General features: G+C 41.5%; 1 protein-coding gene across 4 annotated transcripts in view; it reads right to left on the reverse strand.

Annotated features, from left to right (window-relative positions):
* Positions 1-4,568, reverse strand: part of tncb (tenascin Cb) — a 72,264-nt gene extending 67,696 nt beyond the window's left edge. For all 4 annotated transcript variants that reach the window (XM_034091866.2, XM_034091865.2, XM_034091864.2 and 1 more), the window contains exon 1: positions 4,331-4,568. The gene's annotated coding sequence lies outside the window, so the exon portion shown is untranslated. The remainder of the gene's footprint in view (positions 1-4,330) is intronic.
* Between the last annotated feature and the right edge of the window lie 15,547 nt (positions 4,569-20,115).

Genomic DNA, 20,115 nt, shown 5'->3' on the forward strand with positions numbered 1-20,115 from the left:
CAACACAAGGCAATTCAAAGTGCTTTACAACAAATGAAAGACATTAAGAAAATGGCATTTAAAATCAGTCATTAAAAAGAAAAGCTAATAAAATAAACATTAAAAGAAAAAATACATCAGTAAGATGCTACCAATCATTATCATTTGCATCTTTGGACCAAACCAAACTTTGTTTTAAATCTAGAGAATAGAAAGCTCCCCGTTTCTATGTGGAATGTCTTAAACATATAAATGGTAGACTGACTTGAATATTACATTCTGACAGTGAAGGGAGATGTTTTTTGATCAAGACCAAAGAATGCTGAGCTAACATGTAAGAGGACTTTACAAGGCCTTTGAAAGACTGCACATTTCAGCACTTTCCACCAAGGTGTATTTGGTACTTCCATTAAAATAGGATGGAAAGGATTTTTTTCTCTCTGCTATAAATGGAAGCGAGCGTGTTGGCTGTGATACCCGGACATCTGTTTGTCCTTGTCTGTGATGAAAGCCTGAAGCGTGTTGCATGTCCAAATTGGGAGTGCCTTCCATTCAGACACTTGTATGAGCCTAATGACCCCGGTCCCCAAGGTCGGCTCTTCATCGGCTTCCCCGTTTTTTTACCATTTTCCCCAATTTAAATTGTCTGCCCCTCTCAAAAGGGCCCCCATCTTGTTCCAAGAACATTATGGCTCATGCATTCCAATGTGCGGGGTCACCGGTGGAGGCAAAGTGTCAGAGCGAAGTGTCTACCACATGTGTTCATCTATTGGATGCCCCCAATGGAGGGCCGGGCAACACAAAGGCATCCCGGATCCCACAGCTCCACGACTGCCACTCCTTTCCCGTTGCACATTAGCATCGGAGGAACATTAAACCATCTGGGAAGCTTTAAAACACTGGATTTCTTTAGGGGGGGTCTTCCTTCTGTATTGATGACTAAGCAGACTGGGCCACAGGAAAAACCGTGTGAGGGTAATACATTTATTGGTGTCTTCAAAACACTATTTTAACAATGACCACCGGTTGGGAAAAAAGGCGCACTGCCCTTTGAAGTAATCCTTCAAGTTCAGCCAATAATCTTTTAGAAGACAGAATCAGATGTTATATAATATATATAAATAAACATTGATTGATTGAGATGTTCCAATCTCTATAGAAATACACTTGTGGAATGATCTCTGACTGTTTGACTGTCCTCTCTTCACGCTATACCATTAGTTTTACTGTTCTAAAAGTATCTTTTACTTTACTAGACTCAAGGTATTAAGAACCATCTGGTCGTAAAAACAGGGCCACACGGTGCAGGTGTAATTATCTAAAGATGTACTTTATGTGAAATATGTTTAAATGTCACTGAACACCAGGATATATAAAACAAACTGATATTCAGCAGAAACTAGCAGCCATGCTGAATACAAAAGAAAGGAAAGGGCCTGGATGGGGTGTGTGGTTAAGATTGAATTGAGGATGGTGATGGAACATTTCTGCATCTCTCCTGAGTCCTGCCCAGCGTGGGTCATCTGGAATACCCACTATGACTGTTTGTATTCAATCACCAGAGGAGCTAAGTGGGGTTAAAGACGGTCTCCCCCTCAGAGAGCTTTGTGCGGCGTTGGGAGCTAACAGCTGTCCAAACAAAGGCCCGTTTCCCACTCATCGTTATGCCCAGTGTCACTGACAGTGGCTACTCATATGCGTAGCCAAAGCATCGTGAAACATTAATGCACCGAGGCATAGGGCTAGGGTTGGAGAGATAGTCAGTATTTGAGCCAAAACTCATGTTCATTATCTTTAAGATGCCTAATGAGTAATATTAGGAATGTAATATTAGGGGATATTTCAGATTAAGTCACAGCTACTGAATCTAAGCCAGGCTCCTTCATAATAGTCTAGTTGCCGGCTCAAAGAGTCCTATTGTGAACCAGGATATGTACCCCAAAGTTTTATGTAGGAAATGTATAGAAGGGGTCCCCAGCACAAAGAAACAGCTGGAAACCAATTTGCATATGTTGGGCAATTAGCACAATTAGCATACATTGCTTAATTAGCATTCATTAATGCAATTCTGACATTATTAGATTATGGCAGTTTAACCAAAGAGTGGCCCAATGTGTACTCTGTGGGCTGATGTTGATGACTTTTGGGTTGATTTGAAGTTTTAGGGGACTCTGGATTATCGGGATTGGACAGATTGCTTATCTATTCAAACACATTTCCCCAGTAGAGGTTATCATTTTCATGTCGTGCTCTCTACCTACGGTCGCAACACTACTCATGGTAGTCAATATCAGCCCACCAAGAGTAAATATATTGCCACTCTCCGGTTAAAATTGCCATGTGTTATCCATCAATGTCAGAAATGGATCAGCCTCCTCAGTAACCCCCAAAACCACTCCAAAATGGTCTAAATCGGCCAAGCCATTTTCATCAACTATTGTCTACATAGGATGCTTATTATCGCTGATTGACGTATTAACACGGTCACAGTGCTGGCAAGCAGACTATTGTGCTCCACACCATACACAATCCCCATCCAGCAGACGCAGCCCTGGTATCCTGTAGGTCTCCTCACACACCTTATACCCCCCCTCACCCGTTCACCTCTCTCCTTCCCTCCTACCCTCTCTGCCAAGATATACATACGGGTTCTGACATCCAGCACCATAAAGAACCAGCTCTAGGGGCATGCAGTGTACGTCTGTGAACCAAACCCACTCTTATACAACCCAATCAATTCTTCCTTAAGCGACGGCTAAAGAATCCCACTAGCTCCCAGTAGGGGATCCACTGCAGAGGGTAGAGATTTGAAAAAATTCTCCCTCTAAAACACTCAAAAGAACGTAATGCTTGTAAGCATGCTGCTGTGACAATAGCATGAAGGAAGTCCAAAGTGAGACTATGTCAATCTTATACATCTCTTACAAATGACAAGTTTAAATCATTTCTCAATTCTGCCTTTCTTCATATTGTAGAACCAGGATCTTCTAATGTTGGGAAACTTCGTTTGGACATTTCTGTGCAACAGATTCTCCTGAATGCGTGCTTATGAACTAATCCATCGGACATCCTCAAATTCATACCGCCTCCTTTCTTCAGCAATCTGTTTGTGCGACACTACTGACAAACAAATGAGGCTGAGACTGGGAAGCACATGGAGAGTAACAGCGTGTGTGTGTGTGTGTGTGTGTGTGTGTGTGTGTGTGTGTGTGTGTGTGTGTGTGTGTGTGTGTGTGTGTGTGTGTGTGTGTGTGTGTGTGTGTGTGTGTGTGTGTGTGTGTGTGTGTGTGTGTGTGTGTGTGTGAGCTTGAGATCTGGGATCGGAACCAACCAGCAGCATCTAATACATAGCAGCTGTCTGTCTCCTGGGTTACACAAGCCTACTGTCTGCTGGCAACCGTAAAGTGTACAACTAACACACACACACACACACACACACACACACACACACACACACACACGCACGCACGCACGCACGCACGCACGCACGCACGCACGCACACACACACACACACACACACACACACACACACACGCACACACACACACACACACACAACCCCTAGCTCCCATCTGCTATCCTATCAGCATCAGCCCTGTTGTAAGCGGAGTAATTCACTAGACTTCCACCTCTGAAGACCTTACTCTGAGATTCTACCTGCTCTGGTGATGAGTAGGAAACCTGCTCTGGTGATGAGTAGGAAACCTGCTCTGGTGATGAGTAGGAAACAGCCAGCGCAGGAAAGGCTCCTCAGTAAAACCTAATGCCCGCCCAGGTGCATCCAGTGAAGAGCACACCGCAGCACTGTGAGGCTATAGCTTGTAAAGGATGAGGATGAATTACAGAAGCTGCTTTGATGAATGGATGGAAATTAGCTTTTTATTGCTCCCCCCCCCCCCCCCCCCGCATTCTTCCCTGTAGGTTGGAATATATTAAATCCACAAAGTGTGGGAATAATGTGCCGATGATTAGACTGAACATCACTGGGATCAATTAATAATTGAGTCCTTTATCGAATACATCTCTTGCTCCAACGGGACGACTGTTCTCATGCTGATCCCATTGTGAACCTAATTGTGCTTTCGGCCCCACATTAGTTGAACATGTCACTCTTAGAACTCGTCCGTTATTAGAATTAAAACAATTTAAACATCAAGACAATTTTGCATTCAGTCTCAGTCCTAAAACCCTGTAAAGAAAATGCTCCAGAAAGTCTTCAAATCAACTTATTTAAAGGAGGAATCGAGCAGAGAGAATGTGTGAACATTGTCAAGCGTTGACCATGTTTCAATGATCTTAATGAAAGCGTTCAAACCGGCAGCTCCATGCAGGTAACAGAAGGCGACTTACCTCACACAATGCTCACCGCGTCTCCACTGACTACACAAGGGAAGCTGAAGAACGCCTTATCACAGCCAGCCCGGGAGAATGTTCTCACCACTGAGTCTCAGAGCGCCGACAGCTCTGTCATCTTCCTCTGAGTGCTCACTCCAGTCTACCTACAGAGAGAGAGAGAGAGAGAGAGAGAGAGAGAGTGAGCTCCCTTTCTCTTAAACAGTAGACCCCTCTGCAGTCAGACTCCACTCCCACCTACTGCTCTCTTAAATGCCCCCCCCACCCATTCACCCACTCCACGGCATTGTGACTGAAAGCGAAGGAGCTGAAACAGGACGCCTGGAGGCTGGAAAGAGAGAGGGGAGAGTGACTGAGAGAAAAGAGTCGGAGAGGAAAAGGGGGGGGGGTGATGGAGGGGGGGGGTTGCTTGGACCATTAGCAGCAAATTGCAGCGGGCAAAGCCAATGGGAAAGCCTGATATGAGTGAATGCAGAGCCGGCATTAACATAGCATTAGAACTCTCTTTCTGCTCCTTTTCTGTGATGGCTTTTGTTGCACACGGCATGTGTAACAAAGTGCTGCCATTATTGGCTGTTTTGTCGCCACTCACGCTAGCAAGTCGCCCTGTGACACAAATAAACACGACTTCACCAACAATGTGGTTCTGGAAGCTTGGCGATGTACTCGCGGGGCTACACGGTCAATGAATGAACTTCTGCAAAAGTTTTTTTTAAAGATACTTTTGGGCCAGAGAGCCTTTATTGAGCCATGTCAACACTCATATTGCTCGAGGCACGGGCCGAGGAGGTGGAGTTGCAGCAATCTTTGACTCAAGTTTACTTATCAATACTAAACCAAAATGTAATTATACCTCTTTTGAAAGCCTCGTTTTTAGTCTTACGCATCCGACCTGGAAAACTTTGCAGCCAATCTTATTTGTTACAGTGTATCGTGCACCAGGTCCTTATTCAGAATTCTTATCAGAATTCTCTGAGTTTTTATCAACTTTGGTTCTTAAAACAGACAAAGTAATTATCGTAGGTGACTTTAATATTCATGTTGACGATGATAAAAATAGCCTTACTGTTGCATTTAACTCTATATTAGATTCTGTTGGTTTCTGTCAGAGTGTAAATAAACCAACCCACTGCTATAATCACACTCTCGACCTTGTTCTGACTTATGGTATTGAAATTGAGCAACTATTAGTCGAACCGCATAATCCTGCTTTATCCGACCATTTCTTAGTAACTTTTGAAGTACTGTTACTAGACTACAAAGCATTAGTCAAAAGCTCTTGCAGCAGAAACCTATCTGTTAGTGCTATAGCCACATTTAAGGAAGAGATTCCACTAATACTTAACTCGATAGCATGTCTGCATGTAGGGGAGGAAACTTATACAAAATGTACACCACCCCAAATTGATCATGTTGTTGATAGTGCTATAGATGCGCTGCGAATAAAATTAGACTCTGTTGCTCCTTTGAAAAAGAAGAAAATAAAACAACATAGATTAGCTCCATGGCATAATGCCGAAACCCGCAAAATAAAGCAAAAGTCTAGACAACTTGAAAGGATATGGCGTTCCACTAAACTTGAAGAATCTCGTTTAATTTGGCATATTACTCTCAATGAATATAAGAAAGCACTGCGTAAAGCGAGAGCAGCCTACTACTCTTCATTAATAGATGAGAATAAGAATAATGCAAGATTTCTTTTCAGCACTGTAGCCAGGCTGACAGAGAGCCACAGCTCCATTGAGCCTTCTATTCCCATAGCACTCAGTAGTAATGATTTTATGTGCTTTTTTAACGATAAAATTGTTACTCTTAGAAACAAAATTAATGACCTCTTGCCTTTCACCAGTATAGTGTTATCAACAGCTCCCGGAAACGTAAGTTCTAATATTACACTAGATAGTAAACTAGAATGCTTTTCAGCCATAAACCTTGAACAATTACATTCAATGATTCTCTCTTCTAAACCATCAACGTGTATGTTAGACCCAATTCCAACTAAGCTGTTGAAGGAAGTTTTTCCATTAATTAGCACTTCTTTATCAAATATTATGAATATGTCTTTATTATCAGGCTATGTTCCACAATCATTCAAAGTAGCAGTGATAAAACCGCTTCTTAAAAAGCACAACCTCGATCCAGAGGTTTTAGCCAACTATAGACCTATTTCTAATCTTCCGTTCCTCTCAAAGATTCTTGAGAAAGCGGTCGCAAAACAGTTGTGTGATTACTTAAAAAACAATGATTTATTTGAAGATTTTCAGTCTGGTTTTAGAACACATCATAGCACAGAGACAGCTCTGGTTAAAGTCACAAATGATATTCTAATAGCCTCAGACAAGGGACTTGTCTCTATTCTTGTTTTGCTCGATCTCAGTGCTGCATTTGATACTATCGACCATGATATCCTATTGCAAAGACTAGAGCACTTGGTTGGCATACAGGGAACTGCTTTAGGCTGGTTTAGGTCCTATCTATCTGAACGCTCTCAGTTTGTACGTGTTAACGATGAATCTTCCACGCAAACCAAAGTTAGCCATGGAGTGCCACAGGGCTCAGTGCTCGGACCTATTTTGTTCACATTATATATGCTTCCGTTAGGCAATATTATAAGGAATCATTCTGTAAACTTTCATTGTTATGCGGATGATACTCAACTATATTTATCAATCAAGCCTGATGAAATTAATCATCTAAATAAAATTCAAGACTGCCTTAAGGACTTAAAAACGTGGATGACCTTAAACTTTTTGATGTTAAACACGACCAAAACTGAAGTTATTGTACTTGGCCCGAAGAATCTACGAAACAAATTATCTAAAGATATACTAACTATGGATGGCATTAATTTGGCCTCCAGTGAGACTATAAGGAATCTTGGTGTTATATTTGATCAGGATTTATCCTTTAACGCCCACATAAAATCAATTTCAAGGACTGCCTACTTCCATCTACGTAACATTGCAAAAATCAGGCATATCTTGCCTCAAAACGATGCAGAGAAACTAGTCCATGCATTTGTTACTTCTAGGCTGGATTATTGTAACTCTTTATTATCAGGGAGTACCAAGAAGTCAGTCAAGTCGCTTCAGCTGATTCAAAATGCTGCAGCTCGTGTACTAACCAGAGTTAGGAAAAGGGACCACATTACTCCTGTTCTGGCTGCCTTACACTGGCTCCCTATAGAACACAGGATAGAATTTAAAATTCTTCTTCTCGCCTACAAAGCCCTTAATGGGCAGGCGCCATCTTACCTTAAAGAACTCATTATACCCTACTGTCCTACTAGGGCATTGCGTTTCAAGAATGCAGGGTTGTTGGTTGTTCCTAGAATCTCTAAAAGTACAATGGGAGCCAGAGCCTTTTCTTATCAAGCTCCACATTTGTGGAATCAGCTTCCAGTTTGTGTTCGGGCGGCAGACACCCTATCCGTTTTTAAGAGTGCGCTTAAGACCTTCCTTTTTGATAAAGCTTATAGTTAGGGCTGATTAGATTCAGCCCCTAGTTTTGCTGATATAGGCTTAGTTTGTCGGGGACATCTTACTTCTTCCTTCTCTCTGTCTATACCTGTGTACTCTCATGTTCCGATTAACCCAGCTTCCCCAAATGTCTTTCTTTTTGGTGTCTATATACGCCGGGATCCGGAGTCATGGATGATCCTGCGGTCCTGTGTCCTGGATCGCGAGTCGTGGCTGTGGTCCTGGATCATCGGTCCTGGATGGATATCCTCGTGGATTCATCTTCCTATTATACACACATGCATTTCCAAACATTTGGACTACCTATGTTGCAAATGTATTATCTTTTCAATTTACACACGGCATCTATTGCACGTCTGTCCGTCCTGGGAGAGGGATCCCTCCTCTGTTGCTCTCCCTGAGGTTTCTCCCATTTTTCCCTTTAAACTGGGTTTTCTTTGGAAGTTTTTCCTTGTACGATGTGAGGGTCTAAGGACAGAGGGTGTCGTATTGTCATACTGATATTCTGTACACACTGTGAAGACCACTGAGACAAATGTAACATTTGTGATATTGGGCTATATAAATAAACATTGATTGATTGATTGATTGATTGATTGATTGATTGATTGATTGATTGATTGAAGATGCAGGGTTGAAATCATGCCTGACACTTCCGTGCGCTCAGGAGTCAAACCATGCGTACTTGAAAGCAGAAGCTACATTTGTCTAGCTCTATAAATATACCTTTATGTTTATTCATTCTCAATTTGCTTTTCAAACTGGCTCTACTAAGCTAATTTTGGGCGTTCATCTTTAGACTTTGCCGAGATCTCCAACAGCCAATCATGTTATTTCTTACAAACTTGAAAGGGACAAAAAGAGACAAAGAAAGTTTTCAAATGTCAACAGTTTTAGTTCAGTAGAAAGCCATAGCCTAAAATAAAACTTGAAAATACCATGATTGGTGTTACTGTCAGTGAGTACACATTTATAAAAATTTGATTATTTAAAAACCAAACATATTCCTATGTTGCACAGTCTTTGCTGCAACACTAAGTGTATTGTCATCGATTTTCTTTCATAGGGTTGCCACAGCGGGGTCCAACCTCAGTGTTACAGAGGCACTGGACCCCCCCAGAACCACCCATGTCGCGGTGGCCCTCCTCCACCCCATTCATCTCCAGTCTACAAATCCTGTGCCCAGGTTGAGCTCATCAAAAGTCCATTCCTTATCACATTGAGTAGCACCCCTCTTGCGGGGTTTAACATGGCTGTGTTGTTCACAACGTAGCATCATCAGGGACAATCAAGATCAGGAACAATTCCATGGTGAGATGACTGAATCAAGTGCAGTCCATGTTGTTGCTATCTTTTTGCCGCTTGCATATTTTAACAGAATTTTGGATTCTAACAATTGGCGGCCTTTCAATCAGGGACCCTTAAGAATCTTTAAGATTGATTTGGTGGTACTTCTGGTTAATACTGGCAAGTGCATTAAATTAATATAGTTATTAGTGATGAGAGTTTAGTCGAGAGCTTAATGGATCCAAACGTTTGATAAGCCAAAACAATCAGTTGGGGGCCCAGGAGTCACTGGTGTTCCTAACCCCCGTGTGGTCTGGTGGTGCCATCATCGGTTTGACAGACTGATGCTTGCATACAGCAGACAGTCATGAAGGACAACACGCTTTTTCTAATGCGGCCTTGCTGTGAATTCCTTGTGCAATTATTCTGCCGGTGACAATGACAATCACTGCACAGAAAAAGCAATAAGAGAAAGCCAACGAAAATAATAGTAAAAGCAGACAAAAAACTGTCATAAATGCTATCCAAAATGGGGTTTGATATATTAAAGAGGATATATTCTGCTCATTTTCATGTTCAGTATGTAGTGTCTCTACTTTAAAGAGTCCTCTCCTGCTGATGTTCAGGTGTATATCAGTATGTAGTGTCTCTACTTTAAAGAGTCCTCTCCTGCTGATGTTCAGGTGTATATCAGTATGTAGTGTCTCTACTTTAAAGAGTCCTCTCCTGCTGATGTTCAGGTGTATATCAGTATGTAGTGTCTCTACTTTAAAGAGTCCTCTCCTGCTGATGCTCAGGTGTATATCAGTATGTAGTGTCTCTACTTTAAAGAGTCCTCTCCTGCTGATGTTCAGGTGTATATCAGTATGTAGTGTCTCTACTTTAAAGAGTCCTCTCCTGCTGATGTTCAGGTGTATATCAGTATGTAGTGTCTCTACTTTAAAGAGTCCTCCCCTGCTGATGTTCAGGTGTATATCAGTATGTAGTGTCTCTACTTTAAAGAGTCATCTCCTGCTGATGTTCAGGTGTATATCAGTATGTAGTGTCTCTACTTTAAAGAGTCCTCTCCTGCTGATGTTCAGGTGTATATCAGTATGTAGTGTCTCTACTTTAAAGAGTCCTCCCCTGCTGATGTTCAGGTGTATATCAGTATGTAGTGTCTCTACTTTAAAGAGTCATCTCCTGCTGATGTTCAGGTGTATATCAGTATGTAGTGTCTCTACTTTAAAGAGTCCTCTCCTGCTGATGTTCAGGTGTATATCAGCATGTAGTGTCTCTACTTTAAAGAGTCCTCTCCTGCTGATGTTCAGGTGTATATCAGCATGTAGTGTCTCTACTTTAAAGAGTCCTCTCCTGCTGATGTTCAGGTGTATATCAGCATGTAGTGTCTCTACTTTAAAGAGTCCTCTCCTGCTGATGTTCAGGTGTATATCAGTATGTAGTGTCTCTACTTTAAAGAGTCCTCTCCTGCTGATGTTCAGGTGTATATCAGTATGTAGTGTCTCTACTTTAAAGAGTCCTCCCCTGCTGATGTTCAGGTGTATATCAGTATGTAGTGTCTCTACTTTAAAGAGTCATCTCCTGCTGATGTTCAGGTGTATATCAGTATGTAGTGTCTCTACTTTAAAGAGTCCTCCCCTGCTGATGTTCAGGTGTATATCAGTATGTAGTGTCTCTACTTTAAAGAGTCCTCCCCTGCTGATGTTCAGGTGTATATCAGTATGTAGTGTCTCTACTTTAAAGAGTCCTCTCCTGCTGATGTTCAGGTGTATATCAATGTGTAGTGTCTCTACTTTAAAGAGTCCTCTCCTGCTGATGTTCAGGTGTATATCAGTATGTAGTGTCTCTACTTTAAAGAGTTCTCTCCTGCTGATGTTCAGGTGTATATCAGTATGTAGTGTCTCTACTTTAAAGAGTCCTCTCCTGCTGATGTTCAGGTGTATATCAGTATGTAGTGTCTCTACTTTAAAGAGTCCTCTCCTGCTGATGTTCAGGTGTATATCAGTATGTAGTGTCTCTACTTTAAAGAGTCCTCTCCTGCTGATGTTCAGGTGTATATCAGTATGTAGTGTCTCTACTTTAAAGAGTCCTCTCCTGGTGATGTTCAGGTGTATATCAGTATGTAGTGTCTCTACTTTAAAGAGTCCTCTCCTGCTGATGTTCAGGTGTATATCAGTATGTAGTGTCTCTACTTTAAAGAGTCCTCTCCTGGTGATGTTCAGGTGTATATCAGTATGTAGTGTCTCTACTTTAAAGAGTCCTCTCCTGCTGATGTTCAGGTGTATATCAGTATGTAGTGTCTCTACTTTAAAGAGTCCTCTCCTGCTGATGTTCAGGTGTATATCAGTATGTAGTGTCTCTACTTTAAAGAGTCCTCTCCTGATGATGTTCAGGTGTATATCAGTATGTAGTGTCTCTACTTTAAAGAGTCCTCTCCTGATGATGTTCAGGTGTATATCAGTATGTAGTGTCTCTACTTTAAAGAGTCCTCTCCTGCTGATGTTCAGGTGTATATCAGTATGTAGTGTCTCTACTTTAAAGAGTCCTCTCCTGATGATGTTCAGGTGTATATCAGTATGTAGTGTCTCTACTTTAAAGAGTCCTCTCCTGATGATGTTCAGGTGTATATCACTATGTAGTGTCTCTACTTCAAAGAGTCCTCTCCTGCTGATGTTCAGGTGTATATCAGTATGTAGTGTCTCTACTTTAAAGAGTCCTCTCCTGCTGATGTTCAGGTGTATATCAATGTGTAGTGTCTCTACTTTAAAGAGTCCTCTCCTGCTGATGTTCAGGTGTATATCAGTATGTAGTGTCTCTACTTTAAAGAGTTCTCTCCTGCTGATGTTCAGGTGTATATCAGTATGTAGTGTCTCTACTTTAAAGAGTCCTCTCCTGCTGATGTTCAGGTGTATATCAGTATGTATTGTCTCTACTTTAAAGAGTCCTCTCCTGCTGATGTTCAGGTGTATATCAGTATGTAGTGTCTCTACTTTAAAGAGTCCTCTCCTGCTGATGTTCAGGTGTATATCAGTATGTAGTGTCTCTACTTTAAAGAGTCCTCTCCTGGTGATGTTCAGGTGTATATCAGTATGTAGTGTCTCTACTTTAAAGAGTCCTCTCCTGCTGATGTTCAGGTGTATATCAGTATGTAGTGTCTCTACTTTAAAGAGTCCTCTCCTGGTGATGTTCAGGTGTATATCAGTATGTAGTGTCTCTACTTTAAAGAGTCCTCTCCTGCTGATGTTCAGGTGTATATCAGTATGTAGTGTCTCTACTTTAAAGAGTCCTCTCCTGCTGATGTTCAGGTGTATATCAGTATGTAGTGTCTCTACTTTAAAGAGTCCTCTCCTGATGATGTTCAGGTGTATATCAGTATGTAGTGTCTCTACTTTAAAGAGTCCTCTCCTGATGATGTTCAGGTGTATATCAGTATGTAGTGTCTCTACTTTAAAGAGTCCTCTCCTGCTGATGTTCAGGTGTATATCAGTATGTAGTGTCTCTACTTTAAAGAGTCCTCTCCTGATAATGTTCAGGTGTATATCAGTATGTAGTGTCTCTACTTTAAAGAGTCCTCTCCTGCTGATGTTCAGGTGTATATCAGTATGTAGTGTCTCTACTTCAAAGAGTCCTCTCCTGATGATGTTCAGGTGTATATCAGTATGTAGTGTCTCTACTTTAAAGAGTCCTCTCCTGATGATGTTCAGGTGTATATCAGTATGTAGTGTCTCTACTTTAAAGAGTCCTCTCCTGATGATGTTCAGGTGTATATCAGTATGTAGTGTCTCTACTTCAAAGAGTCCTCTCCTGATGATGTTCAGGTGTATATCAGTATGTAGTGTCTCTACTTTAAAGAGTCCTCTCCTGATGATGTTCAGGTGTATATCAGTATGTAGTGTCTCTACTTCAAAGAGTCCTCTCCTGATGATGTTCAGGTGTATATCAGTATGTAGTGTCTCTACTTTAAAGAGTCCTCTCCTGATGATGTTCAGGTGTATATCAGTATGAAGTGTCTCTACATGTCTCCATGCTTTAATTTTCAAAAGGCTCTTTATTTCTGGGGGGGGGGGGGGGGGGGGGGGGGGGGGGTGTGACGGAGAAAAACTCCCTCTAGAGGGAACACAGGGATTTTAGCCTTTGCAGACCATGCAATAAAAAGCCCATATTACACACTACAGGAAAGGAAAACCCCAAAAAGCATACAAGGGCCTCTTTACATTTTTCTGAGTTTGAGCTCTGACCTTGATTCTTGTTTGGCTGTCACTGACCTGAAAGGTCACTTTTTGCCACTGGCTCACGATCCAACTGCTCAGGCGGTGACCACCAAGCATAAACCCGACACATGGAACAGTTGTGTCAGTAATCGCCTCTTGATTACAGTTTGCTCGGGGTACCAAACATACGCTGGTGGTAATTACCAGACGTTCTGTGCTTAAGACGGTGATGTAAACAGGCATCCAAAAGCCCAGGAGGATCCTATCAAACCTCGTTATAGGGGGAAAACTAAGACTTTAAAGAGCTGAGAAATGCACTTAAATGGATGTTGATGAGAGGCAGTGTGGAGGATGGTGTGACACTCATTAAGTCAGGATATGACCCCTCCCTCATCATACAGGGCTTTGCTGGTGCTCACTATGGTAGGGAATAAAAAATCCTTTCTCAAAAACAGGATTGCTTTTATCTCGATGTATCTTTTCTTGAGCAAACTTTAAAAGGTGCTAATGACGGGGGTCCAGGGAAACAAGTAATTTTGAAGTGGAATAAATCTATCTAACTTTTGAAAAAGATATGGTTTTAAAAGCTCAAATGCCCCACATGTTGGTGTGTAAGTGAAGATCCATCCCAGACATCGTCGGGGTATGTGTGCTGAGCAGAGTTTTTCTCTGCGGGGGAAATTATACTCATCTTGTTGTTGAGAGCCGGTAGCCAGTCAGGCAGAAAAGAACCTCTCTAATCCTATATACGGCACAATGGCACATATGTAGCACGGCTATCGGGTGATGAAAAGCAAATTCAATGACTTGAGGGGCCCTAAATTCATTTTCATCCGCGCTCCCAGGAGAGAGGGAGGAAATCTATACAGTCTGGAGGCATAGATATTTTTTAATGACTTCTGGCTGTAATGATATCATTTAGATGAGATGATGGGTTGAAAGCTTGGCTATGTATAGCACCTATTTTAAATGACTGTAAATGTAGATTCCCCGCATCTCTCCATCTGTTCCTGTTCTCACCTTCCTGTCAAACTCTCTCTCCTTCCTTCACAGCCGAGCAAGGCTTCGCAGAAAATTGCTGTGGGAGTTCTCCACCTCTCTGTTTGCCAAGGCGTACCTGTTCACCGACTTTCAGAGCAAGTGAACTGAGCGGGTTTGATTTCCCAGCTGACACCTCGTACGTGCATCCTCACCTGTCATCCAATTCCTGCCGTGCCGGAACAAGGCGTCGGCATGAGGGAACCCGTTTTATTTTCATCAGAGCACAACAATGTTCAGTTTTATCGGCTGTCGATTAACATAATATACAGACGGGGAAATGGAACAATAACATGCCAAACAAAGAAAGAGAACAACTACCTGCCCTGTTACACCAATCAGGTTCTACAGTGGCGGACAGGTGCAACCGATTTACAACGACCCAAAACATTTCCATTAGGTGAATGATGCAAACACGTCTTCACCAACTTGACGAAACATGCACAGCGTTTACTAAAAGCACTGCATTAACAAAACACTACAAATAAAAAATACTCTCAAATTAAAAAACGCTGCAAGAAGCTAAAAAACACCCTATTTTATCAGTATGTCTGGACTGCACAGACAGGTCAAACTACATTAGAACAGAATTGTCCCCATTTTGTCTTTAATAGTTACTAACATTAGATATTTTAATGAGATATGGACCACAAAACAACAAATGTCCCTGATTTTCATTTTTTAAATTAAGTCACCGAATGCAATAGCTTATTTTGTTATGAGATGTGAATTACTGTTCAATTTAGTTGATGTAATAATCATTTGGTTTCTTTTACATTAAAAAAAGGACTTATGTTTTTGTTCGGGGGGAGGCCCTTTTTCCAGTTTAGAGCAATAGCCCCTCCGCCCGCCCGCCTGCCTGCCCGCCTGCCATGACTTTACATTGTACTTTCAATTTTACATTGTAACTTCGACCCGCTTGACTGAATACACAACAAACAATGAAGAAAGAGTTTTATCTGGGCTGCTTCGCTGCCAGCTGCTCCGCTGCTCCCCCGGGATCCAAAAGTGGCGTATAGCCTGTACTTCAACATCAAGGCATGTGCTCGATATATGCTGTATTGAACCAATAAACTAACACAAACTAACTGTATCACTATAACATGATGATGATGATGATGATGATGATGATGATGATGATGATGATGATGATGATGATGGTGATGATGATGATGATGGTGATGATGATGGTGATGGTGATAAAGAATGCATCTAACGTTCCGCTGTTCATTATAATAAAAAAACAGAGCATTAAACAAACCATCATGCTCTTACTTTGAAATCATGCGGAAATGTCGTCATCAGCGGGCCATCACGTGGTTTCCGAAAATAACCGAGTGCCATGAGTACATTTTAGCCGAGACCGGCGGAAAATATGTCTCAAAATTCCGTGTGTGTAAAAAGACGATCCACGAGCAGAGATTTGAGATCCACAAGCGCATTTTTGTTCGACAAATACAAAATGGATTCCCAAATGCCTGATCGAAAGTTGTAAATGTTAAAGAGATATTCACAGATCTTTTATTTATTTGTGAAAATATTTAGCGTATTTGCAGATCCGTTTTACACTTGCACATTTTTTTGTGAGTTTGCAAATCTTTTAAATGCATTTGTGAATAGTGTTTTACATTTACAAATCACATATTTACACACAAAAAATTGTTATGTTATGACATGTCTATGCCCATACACTGGTATCTCTTTTACGTTTTCTTTACGTTTTTTTACGTTTTACGTCGCCACTTCCATTCACATTTTTCATCATTGTTCCACAATATTTATCATCATCAAATTAATATCTATATATTTTTATACTATACTTGCACTGCTTACCGTTTTCACACTTTATATATCTTAGCATATTCGTACTGCTCTCAGGCTGCTGTGTATATCTAGTGTATTCATACCCCTCACTGTTTATTAATCATTCAATTCATTCTATATTTTATTCTGTAGATTGTGTACATTACTTTTCACTTTACTGCTTGTTGCACCTGGTTAGAAGCTAAACTGCATTTCGTTGTCTCAGTACCTGTAATATGTGAAATAACAATAAAGTTGAATCTAATCTTGAGCAGGAACAAATGTATTTACTTAGTAGATATCTGACATTAACGATTAAACATGTGTGCATTCTTTATAAATGCAAACCGAGTCAAGCCGACTCCGGAGGTGGCGGTATGCACCTTAAAGTTGTTTGCAATCCGCCAAAAAACCAAGAGAAGAAGAAGAAGCCGACTCCGGGCTGTCCGACTTCAGGCAAGCTTTTTGAGACCTCTCCCGGCTGCGATCGGCTATTCTCGTCTACTTTCGAGGCGAGCCGCAACGCGTCTCAAACAAGCCTATTGTTTACTGCCGTCGGTGCCGTCTCGTCATCGTCTCGTTTTCGTCATGGAAAAAAAGGTCGTTGACGAACATATTTCGTCATAGTTTTAGTCAACGAAATTAACACTTTCACAACATGTTCTATGGCACGTCTCTACTGGGATTTGTAGTTTTATAAGACGTTTTCGTATTTCCCACAATTAGAAGTTGCCAGTATTAAACTGTGTACACCCTGGAGGTTTAGGGGATACGAAACATATAATTAATAAATGAGTGAAAATTGCTTGTGTCCATAATGGGCAGCATTAATATACCCACATGACAGCTAAGGTCAGAAGAGCTTTATTTAACAGCAGAGGCCTGTACTACGAAGCCGGATTTTCGCTTAGCCGGCTAACTTCAGGGAAAACTCTGGGTTTCCGGTCCTACGACGCTGGTTCTCTTTTTAGCGGGCTCGATCTCCATGGTAACTTATGCTGAGCGGCTAACCTGCACAGACAGACAAACTAATGAGGCTTTATTTAAACATTAAAGAATACTTTATTAAGGTCTTATTTTGAATAAGAAAAAGCTTTGGGGGTATAAATATTAAACCTGACAAAGTACTAATATATTGCTTTCCTGCAATGTTAACTACTGTATGTTTAAGCACTTATTTTAACTGATATTATACGTATTATACTCTTATAAGATGTATGTAGATAGTATAAGAAATGTGCAGAATACGACAGTTTAATGCTGGAGGTATACACACATATTGATAGATGACAAACCAAAGTTTGTCATCTCCGACCTTGTCAGGTATTGAATATTCAATAAATAAAGAACACAGAATTATTAAATATAAAACACAGAATTTGTGTGATTATACTAAATGATTTACAAATAAACACCACTGCATATTTACAACTGTTACACATGCTGATGTTACGCAAATGTTTCCAAATTGGTTATTAATTAACAACAGGGGTCACAAACATAAGACCAGCTGTTAAATAAAGCTCTTCTGACCTTAGCTGGCATGTGTGTATATATATTAATGCTGCCCATTATGGGCACAAGCAATGTTTACCCATTTATTAATTATATGTTTTAAATGTGAGTCTTTCCTGTCCCCTAAACCTCCAGGGATGTACACAGTTTAATACTGGCAACTTCTTATTATGGGAAATACGAAAACGTCTTTTAAAACTACAACTCCCAGTAGAGACGTGCCATAGATAGAGAACATGTTGCGAAACACACAATTGCCAGCATGTGTAGTTCTGGGAACGGGGTGGGGAAGGGGGGGACGGGGTGGACCTGTTCAAATCCAGTTTTGGACAGTCTGCCGTGGTTCCATCCCATTTCAAAGTTCTGTTCGACGCTCGGCGTAACCCTCGGAGCACACTCAAACATCAAATCACAGAGCTTGAGGACTATCACAGGGTTTGTCAAGCGAAGCGGAGAGAATACTTACTTCCGGGGGTGTAATATTCTGTAAAGCAAATGAGCTGCTCCGACCCTCGGTCCTGACGGACTCCAACTTGTGTTTATTAATCAAACAAATAAATAAACACAAGGATAATTATGTGTTATTGTTGAGTAAATAACAGTGTGTGGTTTAGAAAAGAATACAAAATTAGAAGGAAAAAACCATGAAACAATAAAGATTTCAGTATTCTGAGCCCCTACTCTCCCCATAACTGACGGCAACAAAAGTCCTACATTATTCAATTAAAGTAAAGAAGTAAAAACAATAAGTGTAGCTTGATATTGAGTAAGAAAAAGGTTGATAAACGCTGTGAGAATGGATCTGCGGAGAGCATTTCGCCGCGATCCCAACTCGTCTATTACCAACGTTCAGGGAGCTCTATGCAAGTCAATGGGACGCCTTGCCCGTTGAAAACTGACTTCCAAGGGGTACCCTGTCCGTAATAGAGTGACGGGGAGGGGCCCTGACCGCCCGTCAACATGTGACGGGTTGGGAGGGAGAACGTGTTGCGCATAAACACCATATCCCAACGTGCATTGCGGCGTGATTTTAGCCTATCAAAACCTCTGAAAAAAGAAATGTGTCTCTCAGAATCGAAAGAGAAAAACCTATGGGAAAAACACAAAAGTATTGATTAATGTTGTATAATTAACAAGGATGAACTGATGTTGTTTCGTGGATGAGTCCTGTTGCACTGTTAAATCATTTGATCATTGGTTTTATTATGAAAACGTCGAGACCAGACTGTTTACCACTGTTAATAGTGGTATTCTATTCAGTGTCTAATTCGCTACAGGAAATGTGACTCTAATAGAAGCGAGGGGAAAAGTGAGGCAGAGGTTGCCTACAGCACTTATAATAAGGTCTCCACGCCTTTGTATAATTGGTGGCATCGAACTTGAAGGAAAGGAAAGGGACTCTGTTGGAAGTGAGACACATTCTGTCAATGACAGTGAGACCTAATTATTCCACGGAGCCCCTGCAGCCATGGAGGATGTCAAAGCGGTCAGCAATAAAGCGGAGACGGAGAAGATACACCACCCACTGTGGGGGTGTGTGAGCTTGCAGGTGACCTGGAAAGACCTGTTTACCTCATTAAAAATGAATCACAAGGTAATAAGGGCCCCACTCCCATTCCATCCCCTCCTTCCCTCCCTCCCAATGTCTGTCCTTCATCCATTATGCAGCAGTGAGGTGGGACGGTGTGGGTTAAGTCCTCAGGGAGGGTCACTGGACAGAGACCCAGTCTGCCTCCTCCTCCCTTAGCTCCTGAAGCTCCTGCCTCTGTAGTGCAATAATGAGCCAATAGCAGTGTAGGGAAGAATAATGTGGGTGAAGAGGAGTCGAAGAGGAAGCGGCCATCAGCAACGAGCCTGTGGCCACAACAGGTTAAACTAGGGAGGAAAAGCCTATTAGCAGTAATCCATAATTCATAACGCGGGGAAAAGATGGGCCACCATCACTTTCTTCAGACATGCCTCTGTTTTGCTTTCCTGCGGCTGTTTGCATAGCTATTTGCATTTGATTTGTAAAATAAATTGAATTTTAGAGGTCATATAAACCTGAGATCTGTAGGTCGCTGACACTTGAAACATATTTACTTGCTTTTTGAGTGATATGAGTCTGCACAGAGCTGGAGTCTGGTTAAGCTTAGCATAGCGGCTGGGGGGAAGGTAACTGGCTGTCCTGTGGAAACGTTCCAACTAACCCTCTCTGAAACTGTAAAACCTAAAAGAAAAAAGAAACACAACATCTGTGATGTGTGTTTGTGTTACATGCTGGACTTGCTTATTGACTGACAGTGGTGACTACTCAGCCATGTAAGGACCATTGTGGGTGTATTTCCTCACTCTGAACAAAGCCAGCAGCCTTCTATGTCCTTTAGCATATGGGAAGCCTCTCAACATGTACAGGAAGTGAAAGACAGGAAGCCACATTACATCTGGTTTGAGTAAGGCCCAATCCCAA

This window comes from Pseudochaenichthys georgianus, chromosome 9 (assembly GCF_902827115.2).
Source record: "Pseudochaenichthys georgianus chromosome 9, fPseGeo1.2, whole genome shotgun sequence".
NCBI classification, from domain to species: Eukaryota; Metazoa; Chordata; class Actinopteri; order Perciformes; family Channichthyidae; genus Pseudochaenichthys; species Pseudochaenichthys georgianus.